Source organism: Aegilops tauschii, chromosome 2, assembly GCF_002575655.3.
Source record: "Aegilops tauschii subsp. strangulata cultivar AL8/78 chromosome 2, Aet v6.0, whole genome shotgun sequence".
Taxonomy (NCBI): Eukaryota; Viridiplantae; Streptophyta; class Magnoliopsida; order Poales; family Poaceae; genus Aegilops; species Aegilops tauschii.
In genome coordinates, this window is record NC_053036.3 from 636,815,241 (window position 1) to 636,840,613 (window position 25,373).

At 40.9% G+C, this 25,373-nt stretch overlaps 1 pseudogene; it reads right to left on the minus strand.

The window, feature by feature from the left end:
- Nucleotides 1–2,854: 2,854 nt before the first annotated feature.
- Nucleotides 2,855–25,373, minus strand: part of LOC109748796 (probable indole-3-pyruvate monooxygenase YUCCA10) — a 56,118-nt pseudogene continuing 33,599 nt past the window's right edge.

Below are 25,373 nucleotides of genomic sequence, written 5' to 3' on the forward strand. Positions count from 1 at the left end.
CTTTCCCAGTGACAGTAGGGGCAGCAAGGCACGTATTGTATTGTTGCCATCGAGGATAACAAGATGGGGTTTATATCATATTGCATGAGTTTATCCCTCTACATCATGTCATCTTACTTAAAACGTTACTATGTTCTTATGAACTTAATACTCTAGATGCATGTTGGATAGCGGTCGATGTGTGGAGTAATAGTAGTAGATGCAGGCAGGAGTTGGTCTACTTGTCTCGGACGTGATGCCTATATACAGGATCATACCTAGATATTCTCATAACTATGCTCAATTCTGTCAATTGCTCAACAGTAATTTGTTCACCCACCGTAATACTTATGCTCTTGAGAGAAGCCACTAGTGAAACCTATGGCCCCCGGGTCTATTTTGCATCATATTAATCTCCCGACAACAAGCTATTTCTGGCGCCGTTTTTATTTTGCTTTCTTTACTTTGCATCTTTATCATAAAAATACCAAAAATATTATCTTATCATATCTATCAGATCTCACTCTCGTAAGTGACCGTGTAGGGATTGACAACCCCTTATCGTGTTGGTTGCGAGGATTTATTTGTTTGTGTAGGTGCGAGGGACTCGTGCGTGGCCTCCTACTGGATTGATACCTTGGTTCTCAAAAACTGAGGGAAATACTTACGCTAGTTTGCTGCATCACCCTTTCCTCTTCAAGGGAAAACCAACGCAGTGCTCAAGAGGTAGCAGGGACGGAGGTGGGGAGGGAGATGGCGGCGCTGCATAGTAAAACCCTAGAGGAGGAAGGAGGATGGCGGATTGGTGGTTTTGTTTCTGTGGACTTGTGGAGGCCTCGCTCGTCATTGCTGGGCCTGCTTGCTTTCTTCTCCTTGCTTAAGGGGCCGGCCCATCATGTCATACTCAGGAGGCTGGCCAAACAATGCCTCAGATTATTATTTTTTGAATGATTTGAAGCTTGCTCGAACAATTCATCAGTTAAATGTGCTATTTTTGAAAAGGGAAAACAGAACACAGAGGTACACTCCGCCAATCCACGAGCGTGTTAATATCATATTTCAGTTACTGGTTATAGTTGCTTTTAGCTAATTCAAGTTCGGCATCAGCATCTTTGCCATCCGAGTATATTTTGTCTTGGAAGTCAGTAAATTCCAATGAGTCATCAGTTGATAAAAGCGATAGACAAAACTGGGAGAAGCTCATCCACTATATATGCTTTATTCCGTCAGTTCACATTGTAAAAAGGGTACTTAGGATTTTTATTGTCTTTATTCAAATGATGTTTTATATATCCCATTGACACTTTTATAAATCCAATGTCGGTGTTTCTCCAAAAAGAAAACAAATGATTGCTTGTTATGCCTTCAAATATAATGAACATTCAGTATATATGCAAGTAGCCGCCTTCTTCGTCATGTAAGTGCCTTATTTTTGAAATATATAATTGCGCATTTGAGTCAGATCTATATTATCTAGGTAGATGACTAGGATCTCTCGAGAAGTGCCAACTAGAAAACAAACCGACATTATGAGAGAAAAGGTCTACTTATTATTTTCAACTATAAAAAATACGACTAATAAGGAAGATTCCTTCAAATATTCCAAATACTCTGATGATGATTTTTTATTAATCCAACAGTCCCAACATCAATCACTATGGATCGGTAGGTTTCTAACTTGAGGGTCGTTGTGATCCATTTTTGGTTTTGGGCCTTGTGATGCCATGCCTCGATAGGTCTCCAAATATGAAATTCGCTGCCGGCACAAAGAGGTTATTCACTAGATTTAGTGAAAGATGGTGAGCAAGTGTCATCCCAACTGAATAAATTCTGTTGTCATTAGATGAATCTGCAACCAAAAGACATGTCACACCTCTTCTGAAGCGTGCATGATAAAACAAAATTTCATAGAATTTCTTCTTTCAAAAGTTAATTGTTTGTCATGTAGTTCCTCTAGTCGTTTGTTTGTTTGTGCGTCATATCAAACAGTCCATCTCTTATATATGTGAAAACTTTCTATTAGTAATAATACTAAAAAATGGATCTCTTCCAGTGGCAACTATACTAAAAAATTGTGTTCATGTACCCAGTGAAAATATCTCGTGCATGTAGTACATATCAGCCTTCGTATAACAACCGAAGTATTGGCACCATGGTCGCAAGGTAATAAGCAATTTATATCCAAGACTATGCGGATGGATACCTTGGATCTCAGCCGATGGAAAACTTACTGCATACTGCAAACCCTGCGCTTCGCGAACAACAAACTGTGTCCACAATAGTTAAGGATACGTGTATCACCTAACCACAAATACACGTTCTAAATAGTAGTTTTCCGTCATATGGTGTTCTAAGTTTTAGTTTTAAGTTTCTAAATATGTTCACAAATATTTTTAATGATTTATAGTACGTCAGCTACCCCAAGCAGATGCACGGGATGACAACTAGTTCCATTCTAAGACTGAATAGCACTAAAGTACTGGCGATGGATGTAGTGAACTATGCATTTATTTTAGGCTGATGTGATTACTACCTCCTACAGTTGTATGTTGATGGGGTAAACACGCCACAAGAGATTTTGGTATAGATAATAGAGTATTGAGCGCATGCCTTTTGCACATATAATTTCAAGTAAATAAAATATAATACACAGTTGTAGGTTCAACCAAAATTAGAAATCTCTCCGCGTAGAAAGAGTACAAAGCCCTTGATTATAGTATAATAGTAAATCTCTCTCCGGGGCACATATGAACCTTAAAATAAACATAAATTTACTTGTCTAAAAGCTAGATACAAAGGTGACACAATGGATATATTTCTCAAAGAATCAACCTTCTACCATGCTTGCCATGGTAAACAACATGTAAACGATGATTTAACTTGACATAGAGTCCATCACAGATTTGATGTCATTAGCGATACTCTTGGCATCTGTTGCAATACCAGCTAATCCTCTCCTTGCCAACCCAGCACATTAGAGCCCATTTTCACCTTTCCAATGATTCGGATATTTTTGGATGGGCAGTCCGTTGCCATTTAACATGGTCTCACCATTCTGGAGTAAAAACACATAGACCTTGTTAGCAGATTTAATAATGATTACACCAAGAAAACAAACTCAGACATGTTCAAACACAAGCTATATTACCTTGAGCCACATATTTGCCGTGCTTTTGTATCCAGTTGCAAACACAATTGCATCAAATGACATTCTTTTACTGCATTGAAATTTAACTATGTTGCCCTTGATCTTACTAATGCTCCCTTGAACCTTTAGGAGATAAAAATACATTGATAACTTGGCATATCAAATCAACATATGTTATAAATTTATGTCATGGCAAGGATATACTTACTTTGATGATGCCTTTTTTCATCAATCCAACAGTCCCAACATCAATTACTGCAGATCGGCCTGTTTCTGATTTGAGGGTCATTGGACCCATTTTTGGCCTTGTGATGCCATGCTGTGACAGGTCTCCAAATATTAAACACGCTGCCATCACAAGGAGTTTATCCACTAGATTCAATGGAAGACGGTGAGCAAGTGTCATCCCCAAACAAATTAATTCCTTTGTCATTACATGAATCTGCAACCACAAAACATGTCACACCTCTTTTGAAGTATGCATGATAAAAAAATCATAGAGTTTCTTCTTTCAAGAAATAAATTTTTGTCATGTGGTTCCTCTAGTCTTTCAGTTATTTGTGTGTGATATAAAACCGTCCATCTCTTTTTCTATGTGAAATACTTCCTATTAGTAATAACACTGAAAATTGCATCTCTTCTATTAATAACTATACTAAGAATTTGCGTTCATGCACCCAATGAAAATATATAGTGCAGGTACGTACCGGGCTTCATATAACAATCGATGTGTTGGCAACATGGGTCGCAAGGTCATAAGCAATTTCCATCCCGGAGTTGCCAGATCCAATGACCAATACATTCTTGCCAGACTAGCTCTTGCCTGACTTGTAGCTTGAGGAGTGGATAACATCACCTGGAAAGTTTTCTAGTCCAGGGAACATTGGAATATTCTCTGCACTATTCTCACCACTTGCCACAACAAGAAACTTCACGGTGAACTTGACTGTGGTGCACTTTGACATGTCCTTTGCCACAATGGACTAACATTTTTCATCATTGTCATATGTGGATGACTCCACGCTGGTGAGATACTTTGGTTGAATGTTGAAACGCTCAACATAGTCATCCAAGTACTTCACAAACAAGGTTTTTGGTATGTATGTTCGGTGGTAGTCTTTGGATGACATGCTCGTGTATGGGGGCATATATATACTGGTATCCTTCATGGGGCAATTTGTTTTATGGATTAAGGGATGAAATAGGGAAATATTTATTGAGGCCTAATCCTAGTGTATAGGAGTATTTCCATCTAAAAATGGAGCCGTTGTTGGTTGTGAAAGCGTGTACTGATACAAAATAGGTAGGAAACACACCGTTGATCGATTGTTGGTATTGGAAACTTATCGACCATCTTTTTTGTGTAGATTAAAGATTCTTCATGTTTCTTTCCTTTCGCATCGTCACCAATGACAATTACTACTCTAATAATATTCAAGTGTTTCTTCCTCTTTGTATACGATATAGGATATGATATGGATAATTCTGATTTCCAAACACACATTTATAGGCAAAGTCCTATTTCATTTTCTCTAGTTAATATAATGTGGATGACAAAAGGAAACAATCATCTTAGAAGGATTTGTTACCAACCATGTTAACCGGTTTTGTCGGCTAGTTTTGCCTCCGTTTCAGTTGTATGACGGTCAATTTTGGTTTTGCCTCCAGTTGAGTTGACGACCATTGCCATACCTTTGGTGTCAACACAACGAGCCGTTCGATGTTGTGAACAAAAAAAAGTGGAACTTTAGTTCAATTATTTGAAACCAGTTTTTTTAATATAAATTTGTTTCTATACTGAACACTTGTTTAATGTGAGGCCATATTTCAACTTTGGTACATGCATATTGTCCTATGCCTGAACATCAAATTGAACGCTCATTGTATTTTTAACTCTACACACCAGAGTGTGAATATATTTTGATAAAAAGATAATAAACCAATTTACTGAAAATCAAAATTGTCAATCCTGTCTCGATGCGGTTTTGCAAACTTGTCTGGTTCCAAACTGACTGACACAGGTTAATCACAATTGTATGCAACTTCCATGCAAAACTGAACTGGAGAAGTGGAGCACGTACAGTTCATCGGATTTTGATTTGCCTAACAGAATAATCCACTACCTGCTGTGACTTACATTTAGCATGGCGCAAACTGCAGACTAAACCTATCAAACATATGATTAAATTCGATTTACGACCGTCGAGTCCAAATGATTTCAACATCTACCAGACTACCACTCTGCCTCCTGCAGTTGGATCTTCTAAGGACTTGTCTGCTGGGTAGGTGGATTCATGCCTTCCTCACATGAAGGAGCGTGTGGTACAGACAAGTCCCTTCTTCTTTTCTTTCCAGATGGTCACTTCCCTTGGATCATTTTTGCCTGTGAAGGAACTCCCGCATTTCTTGGTGGAACTCCCCACTCACAATCAACCGCATCTTCTTCGCGTCCTCCCACAAAAAGTACCCGTTATCCCTTGCGTGGTCATAACATTGGTCAAACATAGCCTGCGCAAATAAGCGGCACCCGGATGTAAGTATAGTGGTAATCAGACTACTAGAGTACATGTTTTGAAATGTGTCCAAGCACCGTCCATCCGCAAGGAGCTGGCAGGGTTTGATGGGTGAAGGGTTTATTAATCCAACAGTCCCAACTCAATCGTTGTGGGTCGGTCGGTTTCTAACTTGAGGGTCATTCGACCATTTTTGGTTTTGGGCCTTGTGCCGCCATATACCTCGATCGATATCCAAATATGACATTCGCCGCCGTCACAAAGAGGTCACCCACTAGATTTAGTGAAAGAAAGTGAGCAAGTGTCATCCCAACTAAATTAATTCTCTTGTCATCACATGAATCTGCAACCAAAAGACATGTCACGCCTCTTTTGAAGCATGCATGATAGAATAAAATTTCATAGAATTTCTTCTTTCAATCGTTATTTTTTTGTCATATAGTTCCTCTAGTTGTTTTGTTGTTTGTGCGTGATATAAAACAGTCCATCTCTTATATATGTGAAATACTTTCTATTAGTAATAATACTGAAAAAATGCATCTCTTCTTGTGGTAATTTGTAACATCCCAAATTTTCAATTTGGAATGTTATACATAGGTCATTCATGCACATCATATTTTATCCATTTTGTTTCGCGATCCTCGAAATTCTAAGCAACTCAAGGAACCACGGAGAGAGTTGGGGATTTCACGCTTTTCATATTTGAATTTTCTCAAATATCGAAACAAGGATCATTTTGGTTGTAATTATTTTCTCTCCAAAAATATTTCCAATATAAAAATAAACGAGAGGAGATAATATGACTTCTCCGAAATAAAAGGAATATTGGAGGAAAAATATTAAAATCAAATAAATAATTTTATTTGGATTTTTTGCTATTTTATTTGAATTAGAAAAATATGCATTTTTCAAAATATAATTTTAGGGCCAAGAAAATGTTCACTAAGTTCTAAATATTCTATTTAGACGGTGAAAGTTTGTTTTGGTATTTTAGGTTTTATTTTATTTTGTAGGAGTTTTCCGGCGGAATCTGTTTAAAAAAAATATTCGCAGACCGAACTGGGCCGAAGCCCAGCCGGCTCGGCACCACCGCCGCCTCCCCCCGCGCGCGCGCCCCGTGCCCGAGCCAGACTCCGCCGGAGTCCGGGACGCCGCCGCCGCCCGGTTGCCCCTGCCCCAAGCCAAGTCGCCCTTCCCTTTTATAACCTGCCCCGCTCCCCACTGCAGCAGCAGCCGCACGCAGCAGCCGCCGCCGCCGCCGGTTGCGCCGCTCGCCGCTGCCAGCGCCGCACCGCCCGCGTCACCCCGCCGTCGCCCCGCAGCCACCTCGCCTCGCTGGAACCGCCGCAAGTCACCGGAGCCGCCGCCGCCGTTTGCTGGATCCGACGCCCGTTTTTTTTCGGTTTAGGTAAAAACCGATCGGTTTTTTTAGAAACCCTAGATGCGTTTTTTTATTTTTTTCGGTTCGGTTATCTAACGGACGTTCGTCCGTTCGTTCGTTTTAACGAACGCTGTTCATTAGTTAGCCGCAGGCAGCGAACGTTCGCTCGTTAGCCTGTTTGTCTCGTTTTATTTTTCCAGGGTTTTTTCGCGATTATTTTCGATCGCGATTTCTGCCCTGATCTTCGTTTTAGTTTATATTTTCGCTCGTTTATCCAACTGAGGTGAAACAAGCGCCTAGATCTTTGTCTCGAAGCCCTCTTTCAGTTTAACCAACTTGAACAAGATTTTGGTACTGTAAAATTTGACTTTAGTTCAGATTAGTAAACGAATCTTGTTTCTTTTGTAGTTTGAGTTTCGTTGCTCCGTTTGATTTGATTCTTTTTGCATACCGGAGTTCTTCAGTTGAACTTTCTGTTAGATATTCTTATTTGAGTTTTACCCGTGAATCTTTGCTTGATTGCTTATGTATGCTATTGTTTGTTTGCGATAGAATTTCCGGAGTGCGAAGCGTGCTACTACGAGTCACTAGGTTTTGCGGATTGTCAGCAAGGCAAGTAACACATTGATCATACTCCTTTCATACCAGTTTTTATGCATTAGTTTCAACCCTCAAACATTGCATGATTAGGTTGTGATTAACATGTGGGTGTTGGAAAGTAGATGATGAGGTAGAACCTATTGCCCTGTTCATTATCAAACCTTGGGAGTTACTTCTACGTTATGCTTATCTTGCTATGCTATGCTCGTAGACGTGGTTTGGGTGAGTGAATCCATGACAGATGTGAGATTGTTAATTATTGGTTAACTTAAGGTGGCTACTTAAATACATCTCTGGGTGGATTGCTTGTGGGCACCTGGAGAATCCAGTGTTATCCTAGGATATCCCGGAGTACCCGTGTGATCATCCTACGGTCCGCCACCCGGGCTCAAAGGGATCATAAGATTATTCATGCTAGAAACTTCTGTGTGCAGCCACAAGCTATTATGGGCTCTAGCATAGTTGAGTAGGTTGCATGACCTCTTTCAGTGGTAGGCTAGCAGATGTAGAGGGAAAGTAGGTGTAACTGTCTACCCAGAGTAAAGAGTAAATGTTTCTCAAAGACTGTGTCTCGGTCATCCGTTTCTCAAACACCATGTAGTGCGAGAAATCAAACGAAGGCGATCGAGTCTTGTGGGGATAAGTGCGCAGACCTCTGTAGAGTGTATAAACTAATCATGGTTAGCCGTGTCCTCGGTTATGGACATCTTGAGTATCTGGTACTTGAATTATTGATTTGATCTCATCATGCTAAATTAATTTTGTTGGGTTGTTAATGATTACCTTAATTGGATTGAGTTGGAGGAACCTCCTCAATGATGTTTCAACCACCATGATAGGTAAATAAAATATATTCCTTTGTTGTAGGAAAAAATTGGCTTTTCGCAAAACAGTATAACCATAGAGCCTCCACCAACCATATTTGCATGTAGTGTTAGCATTTATCTGTTTATTGCTCTACTGTGTTATAATGCCAGCATATTCCATGTGTTGACCCGTTTTCGGGCTGCAACATATCATGTTGCAGACTTTTCAGACGAAGAGTAAGGTGCGCTAGGTTGTTTGTCGTGCACTCAGCTATGCCGTTGGAGTTGATGGACTCACTTTATCTTCCAAGCCTTCCGCTGTTATCTTAGTTAGATGGCCTTAAGCCATATTTATTGTAATAAGTTCTCTTTTGAGACTATCGATGTAATAAGTGTGTGATTGCTACTCTGCTATAAATCCATTCGAGTACTGTGTGTGTCAGCATTACCGATCCAGGGATGACACTGAAGCACAGAGACTTGACCGTCTGAGGTCGGGTCGCTACAAGATGGTATCAGAGCACACGCTGAATGTAGGACACGACCACTAAGCTGAGCCATAGGACACTCTTCTCTACTCATTTCTGACTCCTCTCCATTTTCTACTCCTTAGGATGACAGACTCAAGGAACAAGTTTGCACAACCGGATGAAGACACACCTTTTGGACGACACTTGAAGGAAGTCACTGTTGGGGAACGTAGTAATTTAAAAATAATTCCTACGCACACGCAAGATCATGGTGATGCATAGCAACGAGAGGGGAGAGTGTGTCCACGTACCCTCGTAGACCGAAAGCGGAAGCGTTAGCACAACGCGGTTGATGTAGTCGTACGTCTTCATGATCCGACCGATCCAAGTACCGAACGCACGGCACCTCCGAGTTCAGCACACGTTCAGCTCGATGACGTCCCACGAACTCCGATCCAGCAGAGCTTTGCGGGAGAGTTCCGTCAGCACGACGGTGTGATGACGGTGTTGATGATGCTACCGACGCAGGGCTTTGCCTAAGCACCGCTACGATATTACCGAGGTGGAATATGGTGGAGGGGGGCACCGCACACGGCTGGGAGAGATCAACAGATCAACTTGTGTGTCTAGAGGTGCCCCCTGCCCCCATATATAAAGGAGCAAGGGGGGAGGCCGGCCGGCCCTATAGGGCGCGCCAGGAGGAGGAGTCCTCCTCCTAGTAGGAGTAGGACTCCCCTCTTTCCTACTCCTACTAGGAGGGGGAAAGGAAGGGGGAGAGGGAGAAGGAAAGGGGGGCGCCGCCCCCCCTCTCCTAGTCCAATTCAGACCAGAGGGGGAGGGGCGCGCGGCCAGCCCTCTCTCTCTCCACTAAGGCCCATCAGGCCCACTATTTCTCTCAGGGGGGGGGGGGGTTCCGGTAACCCTCCGGCACTCCGGTTTTCTCCGAAACCACCCGGAACACTTCCGGTGTCCGAATATAGCTGTCCAATATATCGATCTTTATGTCTCGACCAATTTGAGACTCCTCGTCATGTCCCCGATCTCATCCGGGACTCCGAACTACCTTCGGTACATCAAATCACATAAACTCATAATACCGATTGTCACCGAACGTTAAGCGTGCGGACCCTACGGGTTCGAGAACTATGTAGACATGACCGAGACACATCTCCGGTAAATAACCAATAGCGAAACCTGGATGCTCATATTGGCTCCTACATATTCTACGAAGATAGTTATCGGTCAAACCGCATAACAACATACGTTGTTCCCTTTGTTATCGGTATGTTACTTGCCCGAGATTCGATCGTCGGTATCTCAGTACCTAGTTCAATCTCATTACCGGCAAGTCTCTTTACTTGTTCCGTAATGCATCATCCCGCAACTAACTCATTAGTTACAATGCTTGCAAGGCTTATAGTGATGTGCATTACCGAGAGGGCCCAGAGATGCCTCTCCGACAACCGGAGTGACAAATCCTAATCTTGATCTATGCCAGCTCAACAAGTACCATCGGAGACACCTGTAGAGCACCTTTATAATCACCCAGTTACGTTGTGACGTTTGGTAGCACACAAAGTGTTCCTACGATATTCGGGAGTTGCATAATCTCATAGTCATAGGAACATATATAAGTCATGAAGAAAGCAATAACAATATACTAAACGATCAAATGCTAAGCTAACGGAATGGGTCAAGTCAATCACATCATTCTCTAATGATGTGATCCCGTTAATCAAATGACAACTCATGTCTATGGCTAGGAAACTTAACCATCTTTGATTCAACGAGCTAGTCAAGTAGAGGCATACTAGTGACATTCTGTTTGTCTATTTATTCACACATGTACTAAGTTTCCGGTTAATACAATTCTAGCATGAATAATAAACATTTATCATGATATAAGGAAATAAATAATAACTTTATTATTGCCTCTAGGGCATATTTCCTTCAGTCTCCCACTTGCACTAGAGTCAATAATCTAGTTCACATCGCCATGTGATTTAACACCAATAGTTCACATCACCATGTGATTAACACCCAGAGTTCACATCGTCATGTGACCAACACCCAAAGGGTTTACTAGAGTCAATAATCTAGTTCAATAATCTAGATCACTATTGTACTCCCTTGCCAAACTCAGGGCAGGGTATACAATAGGTCTGGTACATAGCATGGCATACTTTATAGAACCTATGGCTGAGGCATAGGGAATGACTTTCATTCTCTCTCTATCTTCTGCCGTGGTCGGGCTTTGAGTCTTACTCAACTTCACACCTAGCAACACAGGCAAGAACTCCTTCTTTGACTATTCCATTTTGAACTATTTCAAAATCTTGTCAAGGTATGTACTTATTGAAAAAATTTATCAAGCATCTTGATCTATCTCTATAGATCTTCATGCTCAATATGTAAGCAGCTTCACCGAGGTCTTTCTTTGAAAAACTCCTTTCAAACACTCCTTTATGCTTTCCAGAAAATTCTACATCATTTCCGATCGACAATGTGTCATTCACATATACTTATCAGAAATGTTGTAGTGCTCCCACTCACTTTCTTGTAAATATAGGCTTCACCGCAAGTCTGTATAAAACAATATGCTTTGATCAACTTACCAAAGCGTATACTCCAACTCCGAGTTGCTTGCACCAGTCCATAGATGGATCGCTGGAGCTTGCATATTTTGTTAGCACCATTAGGATTGACAAAACCTTCTGGTTGCATCATATACAACTCTTCTTTAATAAATCCATTAAGGAATGCAGTTTTGTTTATCCATTTGCCAGATTTCATAAAATGCGGCAATTGCTAACATGATTCGGATAGACTTAAGCATCGCTACGAGTGAGAAAATCTCATCGTAGTCAACACCTTGAACTTGTCAAAAACGTTTTTTCCGACAAGTCTAGCTTTGTAGATAGTAACACTACTATCAGCGTCCGTCTTCCTCTTGAAGATCCATTTTTTTCTATTGCTTGCCAATCATCGGGCAATTCAACCAAAGTCCACACTTTGTTCTCATACATGGATCCCATCTTAGATTTCATGGCCTCAAGCCATTTCATGGAATCTGGGCTCATCATCGCTTCCTCATAGTTCGTAGGTTCGTCATGGTCAAGTAATAACATGACCTCCAGAACAGGATTACCGTACCACTCTGGTGCAGATCTTACTCTGGTTGACCTACGAGGTTCGGTAGTAACTTGATCTGAAGTTACATGATCATCATCATTAGCTTCCTCACTAATTGGTGTAGGAGTCACAGGAATAGATTTCTGTGATGAACTACTTTCTAATAAGGGAGCATGTACAGTTACCTCATCAAGTTCTACTTTCCTCCCACTCACTTCTTTCGAGAGAAACTCCTTCTCTAGAAAGGATCCATTCTTAGCAACGAATATTTTGCCTTCGGATCTCTGATTAGAAGGTGTACCCAACAGTCTCCTTTGGGTATCCTATGAAGACATATTTCTCCGATTTGGGTTCGAGCTTATCAGGTTGAAACTTTTTCACATAAGCATCGCAACTCCAAACTTTAAGAAACGACAGCTTAGGTTTGTTGCTAAACCATAGTTCACACGGTGTCGTCTCAACGGATTTAGATGGTGCCCTATTTTACGTGAATGCAGCTGTCTCTAATGCATAATCCCAAAACGATAGTGGTAAATCGGTAAGAGACATCATAAATCGCACCATATCTAATAAAGTACAGTTATGACGTTCGGACACACCATTACACTGTGGTGTTCCAGGTGGCGTGAGTAGTGAAACTATTTCACATTGTTTTAACTGAAGGCCAAACTCGTAACTCAAATATTTTACCTCTGCGATCATATCGTAGAAACTTTTATTTTCTTGTTACGATGATTCTCCACTTCACTCTGAAATTCTTTGAACTTTTCAAATGTTTTAGACTTATGTTTCATCAAGTAGATATTCCGATATCTGCTCAAATCATCTGTGAAGGTCAGAAAATAACAATACCCGCCGCGAGCCTCAACACTCATCAGATCGCATACATCAGTATGTATTATTTCCAATAAGTCAGTTGCTCGCTCCATTTGTTCCGGAGAACGGAGTTTTAATCATCTTGCCCATGAGGCATGGTTCGCAAGCATCAAGTGATTCATAATCAAGTGATTCCAAAAGTCCATCAGCATGGAGTTTCTTCATGCGCTTTACACCAATATGACCTAAATGGCAGTGCCACAAATAAGTTGCACTATCATTATTAACTTTGCATCTTTTGGCTTCAATATTATGAATATGTGTATCACTACGATCGAGATCCAACAAACTATTTTCATTGGGTGTATGACCATCGAAGGTTCTATTCATGTAAACAGAACAACAATTATTCTCTGACTTTAAATGAATAAACTTATTGCAATAAACATGATCAAATCATATTCATGCTCAACGCAAACACCAAATAACATTTATTTAGGTTCAACACTAATCCCAAAAGTATAGGGAGTGTGCGATGATGATCATATCAATCTTGGAACCACTTCCAACACACATCGCCACTTCACCCCTAACTAGTCTGTGTTCATTCTGCAACCCCCGTTTCGAGTTACTACTCTTAGCAACTGAACCAGTATCAAGTACCGAGGGGTTGCTATAAATACTAGTTAAAGTACACATCAATAACATGTATATCAAATATACCTTTGTTCACTTTGCCATCCTTCTTATCTGCCAAATACTTGGGACAGCTCCACTTCCAGTGACCAGTCCCTTTGTATTAGAAGCACCTAGTCTCAGGCTTAGGTCCAGACTTTGGGTTTCTTCACTTGAGCAGCAACTTGCTTGAAGTTCTTCTTGAAGTTCCCCTTCTTCCCTTTGCCCTTTTCTTGAAACTAGTGGTCTTGTCAACCATCAACACTTGTTGCTCTTTCTTGATTTCTACCTTCACCGATTTCAGCATCGCGAAGAGCTCGGGAATTACTTTCGTCATCCCTTGCATATTATAGTTCATCACGAAGTTCTAGTAACTTGGTGATAGTGACTAGAGAACTTTGTCAATTACTATCTTATCTGGAAGATTAACTCCCACTTGATTCAAGCAATTGTAGTACCCAGACAATCTGAGCACATGCTCATTGGTTGAGCTATTCTCCTCCATCTTGTAGGCAAAGTACTGTCAGAGGTCACATACCTCTCGACACGTGCATGAGTATGAAATACCAATTTCAACTCTTGGAACATCTCATATGCTCCGTGGCGTCTCAAAAACGTCTTTGAAGCCCCACTTAGATAATGAGGATAATCCTCAGATCATGGATCCAATCAGCATCATTGCTACTAACATCTTTCAACTTAGTTTTCTCTAGGAACATATCAAAAATAAATGGGGAACAACATCGCGAGCTATTGATCTATAACATAGATATGCAAATACTACCAGGACTAAGTTCATGATAAATTTAAGTTCAATTAATCATATTACTTAAGAACTCCCACTTAGATAGACATCCCTCTAATCATCTAAGTGATCACGTGATCCAAATTAACTAAACCATAACCGATCATCACGTGAGATGGAGTAGTTTTCAATGGTGAACATCACTATGTTGATCATATCTACTATATGATTCACGCTCGACCTTTCGGTCTCCAGTGTTCCGAGGCCATATATGCATATGCTAGGCTCGTCAAGTTTAACCCGAGTATTTCTGCGTGTGCAAAACTGGCTTGCACCCGTTGTAGATGAACGTTGAGCTTATCACACCCGATCATCACATGGTGTCTCGGCACGACGAACTTTGGCAACGGTGCATACTCAGGGAGAACACTTTTACCTTGAAATTTAGTGAGAGATCATCTTATAATGCTACCGTCAATCAAAGCAAAATAAGATGCATAAAGGATAAACATCACAGGCAATCATTATAAGTGATATGATATGGCCATCATCATCTTGTGCTTGTGATCTCCATCTCTGAAGCACCGTCATGATCACCATCATCACCGGCGCGACACCTTGATCTCCATCGTAGCATCGTTGTCGTCTCGCCAACTATTGCTTCTACGACTATCGCTACCGCTTAGTGATAAAGTAAAGCAATTACAGGGCGATTGCATTGCATACAATAAAGCGACAACCATATGGCTCCTGCCAGTTGCCGATAAGTCCGTTACAAAACATGATCATCTCATACAATAAAATATAGCATCATGTCTTGACCATATCACATCACAGCATGCCCTGCAAAAACAAGTTAGACGTCCTCTACTTTGTTGTTGCAAGTTTTACGTGGCTGCTACGGGCTGAGCAAGAACCGTTCTTACCTACGCATCAAAACCACAACAATAGTTTGTCAAGTTAGTGATGTTTTAACCTTCTCAAGGACCGGGCGTAGTCACACTCGGTTCAACTAAAGTTGGAGAAACTGACACCCGCCAGCCACCTATGTGCAAAGCACGTTGGTAGAACCAGTCTCGCGTAAGCGTACGCGTAATGTCGGTCCGGGACGCTTCATCCAACAATACCGCTGAACCAAAGTATGACATGCTGGTAAGCAGTATGACTTGTATCGCCCACAATTCACTTGTGTTCTACTCGTGCATATAACATCTACGCATAAACCAGGCTCGGATGCCACTGTTGGGGAACGTAGTAATTTCAAAAAAATTCCTATGCACACGCAAGATCATGGTGATGCATAGCAACGAGAGGAGAGAGTGTGTCCACGTACCCTCGTAGACCGAAAGCGGAAGCGCTAGCACAACGCGGTTGATGTAATGATACGTCTTCACGATCCGACCGATCCAAGTACCGAACGCACGACACCTCCGAGTTCAGCACACGTTCAGCTCGATGACGTCCCACGAACTCCGATCCAGCAGAGCTTTGCAGGAGAGTTCCCTTAGCATGACGGCGTGATGACGGTGTTGATGATGCTACCGACGCAGGGCTTCGCCTAAGCACCGCTACGATATTACCGATGTGGAATATGGTGGAGGGGGGCACCGCACATGGCTGGGAGAGATCAACAGATCAACTTGTGTGTCTAGAGGTGCCCCCTGCCCCCGTATATAATGGAGCAAGGGGGAGGCCGGCCGACCCTGTAGGGCGCGCCAGGAGGAGTCCTCCTCCTCCTAGTAGGAGTAGGACTCCCCTCTTTCCTACTCCTACTAGGAGGGGGAAAGGAAGGGGGAGAGGGAGAGGGGCGCGCGGCCAGCCCTCTCTCTCTCCACTAAGGCCCATCAGGCCCACTATTTCTCTCAGGGGGGGGGGGGGGTTCCGGTAACCCTCCGGCACTCCGGTTTTCTCCGAAACCACCTGGAACACTTCCGGTGTCCGAATATAGCCGTCCAATATATCGATCTTTATGTCTCGACCATTTCGAGACTCCTCGTCATGTCCCCGATCTCATCCGGGACTCCGAACTACCTTCGGTACATCAAATCACATAAACTCATAATACTGATCGTCACCGAACGTTAAGCGTGCGGACCCTACGGGTTCGAGAACTATGTAGACATGACCGAGACACGTCTCCGGTCAATAACCAATAGCGGAACCTAGATGCTCATATTGGCTCCTACATATTATACAAAGATATTTATCGGTCAAACCGCATAACAACATACGTTGTTCCCTTTGTCATCGGTATGTTACTTGCCCGAGATTCGATCGTCGGTATCTCAGTACCTAGTTCAATCTCGTTACCGGCAAGTCTCTTTACTCGTTCCGTAATGCATCATCCCACAACTAACTCATTAGTTACAATGCTTGCAAGGCTTATAGTGATGTGCATTACCGAGAGGGCCCAGAGATACCTCTCCGACAATCAGAGTGACAAATCCTAATCTTGATCTATGCCAACTCAACAAGTACCATCGGAGACACCTGTAGAGCACCTTTATAATCACCCAGTTACGTTGTGACGTTTGGTAGCACACAAAGTGTTCCTCCGGTATTCGGGAGTTGCATAATCTCATAGTCATAGGAACATGTATAAGTAATGAAGAAAGCAATAGCAATATACTAAACGATCAAATGCTAAGCTAACGGAATGGGTCAAGTCAATAACATCATTCTCTAATGATGTGATCCCGTTAATCAAATGACAACTCATGTCTATGGCTAGGAAACTTAACCATCTTTGATTCAACGAGCTAGTCAAGTAGAGGCATACTAGTGACGCCCTGTTTGTCTATGTATTCACACACGTACTAAGTTTCTGGTTAATACAGTTCTAGCATGAATAATAAACATTTATCATGATATAAGGAAATAAATAATAACTTTATTATTGCCTCTAGGGCATATTTCCTTCAGTCACTAGGTTCCTGAACATCGGAATACCAAGCTTCACCGGGACCTACACTGCCACTTTACCAGAAGAGGAGCGTTGGATGATTCGAGTTCAAGTTCCAGGAAGGACATTCACGCCAGTCACCGAGTGATGACCCACAAGTGTAGGGGATCTATCGTAGTCCTTTCGATAAGTAAGAGTGTCGAACCCAACGAGGAGCAGAAGGAAATGATAGGCAGTTTTCAGTAAGGTATTCTCTGCAAGCACTGAAATTATCGGTAACAGATAGTTTTGTGATAAGGTAATTGGTAACGAGAAACAAGTAACAAAAGTAAATAAGGTGCAGCAAGGTGGCCCAATCCTTTTTGTAGCAAAGGACAATCCTGGAAAATTTCTTATATAGAGGAAAACGCTCCCGAGGACACATGGGAATTATCGTCAAGCTAGTTTTCATCACGCTCATATGATTCGCGTTCGGTACTTTGATAATTTGATATGTGGGTGGACCGGTGCTTGGGTGCTCCCCTTACTTGGACAAGCATCCCACTTATGATTGATTCCTATTGCAAGCATCCGCAACTACAAAAGAAGTATTAAGGTAAACCTAACCATAGCAGGAAACATATGGATCCAAATCAGCCCCTTACGAAGCAACGCATAAACTGGGGTTTAAGCTTCTGTCACTCTAGCAACCCATCATCTACTTATTACTTCCCAATGCCTTCCTCTAGGCCCAAATAATGGTGAAGTGTCATGTAGTCGACGTTCAAATGACACCACTAGAGGAGAGACAACATACATCTCATCAAAATATCGCACGAATACCAAATTCACATGACTACTAATAGCAAGACTTCTCCCATGTCCTCAGGAACAAATGTAACTACTCACAAATCATATTCATGTTCATAATCAGAGAGGTATTAATATGCATTAAGGATCTGAACATATAATCTTCCACCGAATAAACCAACTAGCATCAACTACAAGTAGTAATCAACACTACTAGCAACCTACAGGTACCAATCTGAGGCTTTGGGACAAAGATTGAATACAAGAGATGAACTAGGGTTTGGGAGGAGATGGTGCTGGTGAAGATGTTGATGGAGATTGACCCTCTCCCTATGGGAGGATCGTTGGTGATGATGATGGCGATGATTTCCCCCTCCCGGAGGGATGTTTCCCTGGCAGAACAGCTCCGCCGGAGCCCTAGATTGGTTCCGCCTCGTGGCGGCGGAGTTTCGTCCCGCAAGCTTGCTTATGATTTTTTCCAGGGTAAAAGACTTCATATAGCAGAAGATGGACACCGGAGGCCTTCCAGGGGGCCCACGAGGCAGGGGCACGCCCAGGGGGGGTAGGGCGTGCCCCCACCCTCGTGGCCAGGGTGTGGCCCCCCTCTGGTATTTTCTTCGCTCAGTATTTTTTATAAATTCCAAAAAAGACTTCCATGGAGTTTCAGGACTTTTGGAGTTGCGCAGAACAGGTCTCTAATATTTGCTCCTTTTCCAGCCCAGAATTCCAGCTGTCGGCATTCTCCCTCTTTGTGTAAACCTTGTAAAATAAGAGAGAAAAGGCATAAGTATTGTGACATAATGTGTAATAACAGCCCATAATGCAATAAATATCAATATCAAAGCATGATGCAAAATGGACGTATCAACTTCCCCAAGCTTAGACCTTGCTTGTCCTCAAGCGAAAGCCGAAATTGAAAAATATGTCCACATGTTTAGAGATAGAGGTGTCGATAAAATAAAATACGGACATGAGGGCATCATGATCATTCTTATACAGCAACATATATGAATATTGTCATATGAATTCTTATGCTAAAGCAACAATCTATTCACAATGTCAAGTATGAATCAGAAACTTTATTGAAAACTAACAAACTATAATCTCAGTCATTGAAGCAATTGCAATTTATCATAACATCAGAAAGAGTCTATGTAAGAGCTTTTCAGCAAGTCCACATACTCAGCTATCATTTAGTCTTTCACAATTGCTAACACTCACGCAATACTTGTGGGTATGGAGTTTTAATCGGACACTGAGAAAGATAGGGGCTTATAGTTTCGCCTCCCACCCCTTTACCTCAAGGGTAATGTCAACAATAATAGCTCATGCTAACTTACATCCAATTGGATATATATATCAGAATCTTTCCAGCACAATGTGCTTGCCAAAGGATAATATGTAAAAAGGAAAGGTGAAGACCACCATGACTCTTGCATAAGGTAGAAGATAAAAGTAAAAGATAGGCCCTTCGCAGAGGGAAGCAGAGGTTGTCATGTGCTTTTAAGAGTGGATGCACAAAATCTTAGTGCGAAAGAACGTCACTTTATATTGCCACTTGTGATATAGACCTTTATTATGCAGTCCGTCGCTTTTATTACTTCTACATCACAAGATCGTATAAAGCTTATTTTCTCCCACACTAATAAATCATACATATTTAGAGAGCAATTTTTATTGCTTGCACAATGACAACTTACTTGAAGGATCTTACTCAATCCATAGGTAGGTATGGTGGACTCTCATGGCAAAACTGGGTTTAAGGGTATTTGGAAGCACAAGTAGTATCTCTAGTTGGTGCAAAGAATTGGCTAGCATGAGGGGGAAAGGCAAGCTCAGCATGTTGGACGATCCATGACAGTATACTTTATTTCGGATATAAGAAAACATAACCCATTACGTTGTCTTCCTTGTCCAACATCAACTCTTTAGCATGTCATATTTTAATGAGTGCTCACAATCATAAAAGATGTCCAAGATAGTATATTTATATGTGGAGCCCCTCTTTCTTTATTACTTCCTATTAATTGCAACGATGACCAAAACTATGTTTGTCAACTCTGAACAACTTTTAATCATCATACTCTTTATATGTGAAGTCATTACTCTCCATAAGATAAATATGATCTCTTATTTCTTTTTATTTCTTTCTCTTTCTTATTATTCACCCAAGATCATAGCAAGATAATCAAGCCCTTGACTCAACACTAATCTTTATTATATATAGCTCACGGACTCGATTACAGAGAAGGATCATAAAGCAAAACTCAAAACTAGATCATACTAAAACCTTATTCTACTAGATCAAGATATTACCAAAAGGACCGAACTAAGAAAAAGGTAAAGATAGGAGTGTGATGGTGATACGATACCGGGGCAACTCCCCCAAGCTTGGCAGTTGCCAAGGGGAGTGCCCATACCCAATACTCAGTTCTCCTTCTTCGGAGGCGGAGAAGATGGTGGTGATGATGGATAGTCGCACATCGAGCATAAGAGATCCTCCAACTTGCGAATGATGCCCTTGAGTGCGGCGATATGCTCCTTCAACAAAATATTTTCACTTGTGAGATACTTGTTTTGTATACGAGCTAACTCAATCATCTTGAAAGCTTCAATCTCAGTCGGGGTAAAGAGTGGTGGAAGGATGTCTTCTTTTTCTGCTGCCGGAGCTTGATCCTCCATGGCCTTCTTGATCCCATCATCCTTGTTGATCTCCCCGGGTTCTTCTCTCTTCAGCTCTATCTTCATTAGCCAAGCATCGTTGTCACCATTGTTGGAGGAGGGGGACGACATGATGCCTGGCCTTGACAACTCTGGCAGAAAACAGCTCGAAACAAAAGTTGAATAGCAACACATAATCACCTACATTAAACTCACGCTTTTGTATCCTTTTGTCATGCCATCTTTTAACCTTTTCTTTAAACAGCTTGGCATTCTCATAGGCATGGGTTCTCCATTCATCAAGTGAGCTAATGTCAAATAACCTCTTCTCACCGGCAAGTTGGAAATCATAATTGAGTTCTTTACAATATGCCTTATGTTCAAGTTTGAGAGGTAAGTGACATGCTTTTCCATAAACCATTTTATATGGGGACATACCCATAGGATTTTTGTATGCAGTTCTATAAGCCCATAATGCATCATCAAGTTTCTTCGACCAATTCTTTCTAGATCTATTAACAGTCTTTTGCAAAATCAATTTGAGCTCTCTGTTACTCAATTCTACTTGACCACTAGACTGTGTGTGATATGGAGATGCAATTCTATGATTAACATCATACTTATCAAGCATTTTACGAAAAGCACCATGAATAAAGTGTGAACCACCATCAGTCATTAAGTATCTAGGGACTCCAAACCTCGGGAAAATAACTTCTTTAAGCATCTTAATAGAAGTGTTATGATCAGCACTGCTAGTTGGAATAGCTTCTACCCACTTAGTAACGTAATCAACAGCAACTAAAATATGTGTATATCCATTAGAGGCAGGAAACGGTCCCATATAATCAAAGCCCCAAACATCAAATGGTTCAATGACAAGTGAATAATTCATAGGCATTTCTTGACGTCTACTAATATTACCAATTCTTTGACATTCATCACAAGACAAGACAAACTTACGGGCATCCTTGAAGAGGGTAGGCCAATAAAAACCGGATTGCAATACCTTATGCGCAGTTCTATCTCCAGCGTGGTGTCCTCCATAAGCCTCGGAGTGACACTTGCGTAGGATCTGTTCCTGTTCATGCTCAGGTACACAACGTCTAATAACACCATCTACTCCTTCTTTATAAAGGTGTGGGTCATCCCAGAAGTAATGTCTTAAATCATAGAAAAACTTTTTCTTTTGCTGGTATGTGAAACTAGGTGGTATAAATTTAGCAATAATGTAATTAGCATAATCAGCATACCAAGGAGCAGTACGAGAAGCATTTATGACAGCTAATTGTTCGTCAGGAAAGCTATCATCAATAGGTAGTGGGTCATCAAGAACATTCTCTAACCTAGACAAGTTGTCTGCAATGGGGTTCTCAGCTCCCTTTCTATCAATAATATGCAAATCAAATTCTTGTAGCAAGAGAACCCATCTAATAAGTCTAGGTTTAGCATCTTTCTTCTCCATAAGATATTTAATAGCAGCATGATCAGTGTGAATAGTTACTTTGGAATCAACAATATAAGGTCTGAACTTATCACATGCAAATACAACTGCTAAAAATTATTTTTCAGTAGTAGCATAATTTCTCTGGGCACTGTCTAGAGTTTTACTAGCATATTGGATAACATTTAATTTCTTATCAACTCTTTGCCCTAAAACAGCACCTACAGCATAATCGCTAGCATCACACATAATTTCAAAAGGCAAATTCCAATCAGGTGGCTGAACGATAGGTGCAGAAATCAAAGCTTTCTTAAGTATTTCAAATGCTTCTACGCAATCATCATCAAAGACAAAAGGTATATCTTTTTGTAAGAGATTAGTCAGCTGCCTAGAGATTTTTGAGAAGTCCTTAATGAACCTCCTATAAAAACCGACATGACCAAGGAAACTTCTTATACCTTTGATGTCCTTGGGACACGTCATCTTCTCAATAGCATCAACCTTAGCTTTATCCACTTCAATACCTCTTTCAGAAATTTTATGCCCCAAGACAATGCTTCATTATCCATAAAGTGGCACTTTTCCCAATTCAAGACAAGATTAGTTTCTTCACATCTCTGCAAAACTCGATCAAGGTTGCTCAAGCAATCATCAAAAGAGGATCCATAAACAGAGAAATCATCCATGAAAACCTCACAAATCTTTTCACAAAAGTCAGAGAATATAGCCATCATGCACCTTTGAAAGGTAGCAGGTGCATTACATAAACCAAAAGGCATACGTCTATAAGCAAAAGTACCGAAAGGGCAAGTAAAAGTGGTCTTTTCTTGATCATCCACTGACACAGGTATTTGAGAGAAACCAGAATAGCCATCTAGAAAGCAAAAATGTGTATGTTTGGATAATCTTTCTAGCATTTGATCAATAAAAGGCAAAGGGTAATGATCTTTTTTAGTAGCTTTATTTAATTTGCAGAAATCAATTACCATCCCATAACCTATAATAATTCTTTGCGAGATCAATTCATCTTTATCATTAGGAACAATAGTAATACCTCCCTTCTTAGGGACACAATGGACAGGACTTACCCACTGACTATCAGCAACGGGATAGATTATACCTGCCTCAAGGAGCTTTAATATTTCCTTTCTTACCACTTCTTTCATCTTAGGATTTAGCCGTCGTTGGTGATCAATAACAGGTTTGGCGTCCTTCTCCAAATTTATTTTGTGTTAACATAGAGTGGGACTAATGCCCTTAAGATCATCAAGAGTATATCCAATAGCAGCACGGTGCTTCTTAAGAGTTTTCAATAATTTCTCTTCCTCCTTCTCTGAAAGGTTAACACTAATAATAACATGATATATCTTCTTTTCATCACGATAAGCATATTTGAGAGTATCAGGTAATGGTTTAAGCTCAAACATGGGCTCACCCTTGGGTGGAGGAGGCCCCCCTAGGATTTCAACATGCAAGTTGTGTTTCAGAATAGGTCCCTGTTTAAAGAATACTTCATCTATTTCCCTTCTTTCATTCATAAACATATCATTTTCATGGTCAAGCAAATATTGTTCTAAAGGATCATTAGGAGGCATGACAATAGAAGCAAGACCAATAATTTCATCTTTGCTAGGCAATTCCTCGTCACGGGGTTGTCTACGAAATTTAGCAAAGTTAAACTCATGAGACATATCACCCAGACCAATAGTAATGATATCCTTTTCGCAGTTTATCCTAGCATTAACAGTGTTCAAGAAGGGTCTACCGAATATAATGGGACAAAAGCTATCTTGTGGGGAACCAAGAACAAGAAAATCAGCAGGATATTTAACCTTGCCACACAAGACTGCAACATCTCTAACAATCCCAATCGGTGATATAGTATCTCTATTGGCAAGCTTAATTGTAACATCAATATCCTCTATCTCAGCGGGTGCAATATCATGCATAATTTCTTCTTATAAAGAATGAGGTACAACACTAGCACTAGCACCCACATCACATAAGCCATGATAAGAATGATCTCCTATTTTAACAGAAATAACAGGCAAGCCTACAACAGGTCTACGTTTATCTTTAGCACCGGGTCTAGCAATTCTAGCAGCCTCATCACAGAAGTAAATAACATGCCCATCAATATTATCAGCCAAGAGATCTTTAACCATAGAAATATTAGGTTCAACTTTAATTTGCCCAGGGGGTTTGTGTGTCCTAATATTACTTTTGTTGACAACAGTTGAAGCTTTAGCATGATCCTTTATTCTAACGGGGAAAGGTGGTTTCTCTACATAAGCAGTAGGAACAATAGGATCATTATAAGTGATAGTCTTTTCTTCAACTTTAATAGGTTCAAATACTTTTACTTCAATGGGAGGATGATATTTAAACCACTTCTCCTTAGGGAGATCAACATGAATAGCAAATTATTCACAGAAAGAAGCTACTATCTCAGAGTCAAGTCCATATTTAGTGCTAAGCTTACGGAAAACATCGGTATCCATAAAAGATTTAACACAATCAAACTTAGGTGTTATACCTGACTCCTTACCTTCGTCAAGGTCCCAATCTTCAGAGTTGCGTTTAATTCTCTCCAATAAATCCCATTTGAATTCAATAGTCTTCATCATAAAAGAACCAGTACAAGAAGTATCGAGCATGGTGTGATTGTTATCAGAAAGCCGAGCATAAAATTGTGAATAATCATTTCTCTTGAGAGCTCGTGATTGGGGCATGAATATAACATTGACTTAAGCCTCCCCCAAGATTGAGCGATGCTTTCTCCTTTGCGAGGCCAAAAATTATATATAATTACGATCACGATGAACAAGATGCATAGGATAAAACTTCTGATGAAATTCCAATTTCAATCGTTTGTAGTTCCATGATCCCATATCATCACATAGCCTGTACCATGTCAATGCATCTCCCTTCAAAGATAAAGGGAAAACCTTCTTCTTGATAACATCATTGGGCATACCTGCAAGCTTAAATAATCCACAAACTTCATCCACATAGATTAAATGTAAATTGGGATGCAATGTTCAATCTCCTGCAAAAGGATTAGCTAGCAGTTTCTCTATCATACCCGAAGGAATTTCAAAGTAAACATTTTCAGTAGGTTCAGTAGGTTGAGGAGCAACTCTTTGCTCTACTGGACGGGGTGAAGATACCCCGAACAAGACCCTCAAAGGATTACTTTCCATAGTAACAAGTGACAATAAATTTCAGCACACTATATAAATTTTTCCTTACCAAGTTCCACTTACCAAAGGCGCTTCACTTCCCGGCAACGGCGCCAGAAAAGAGTCTTGATGA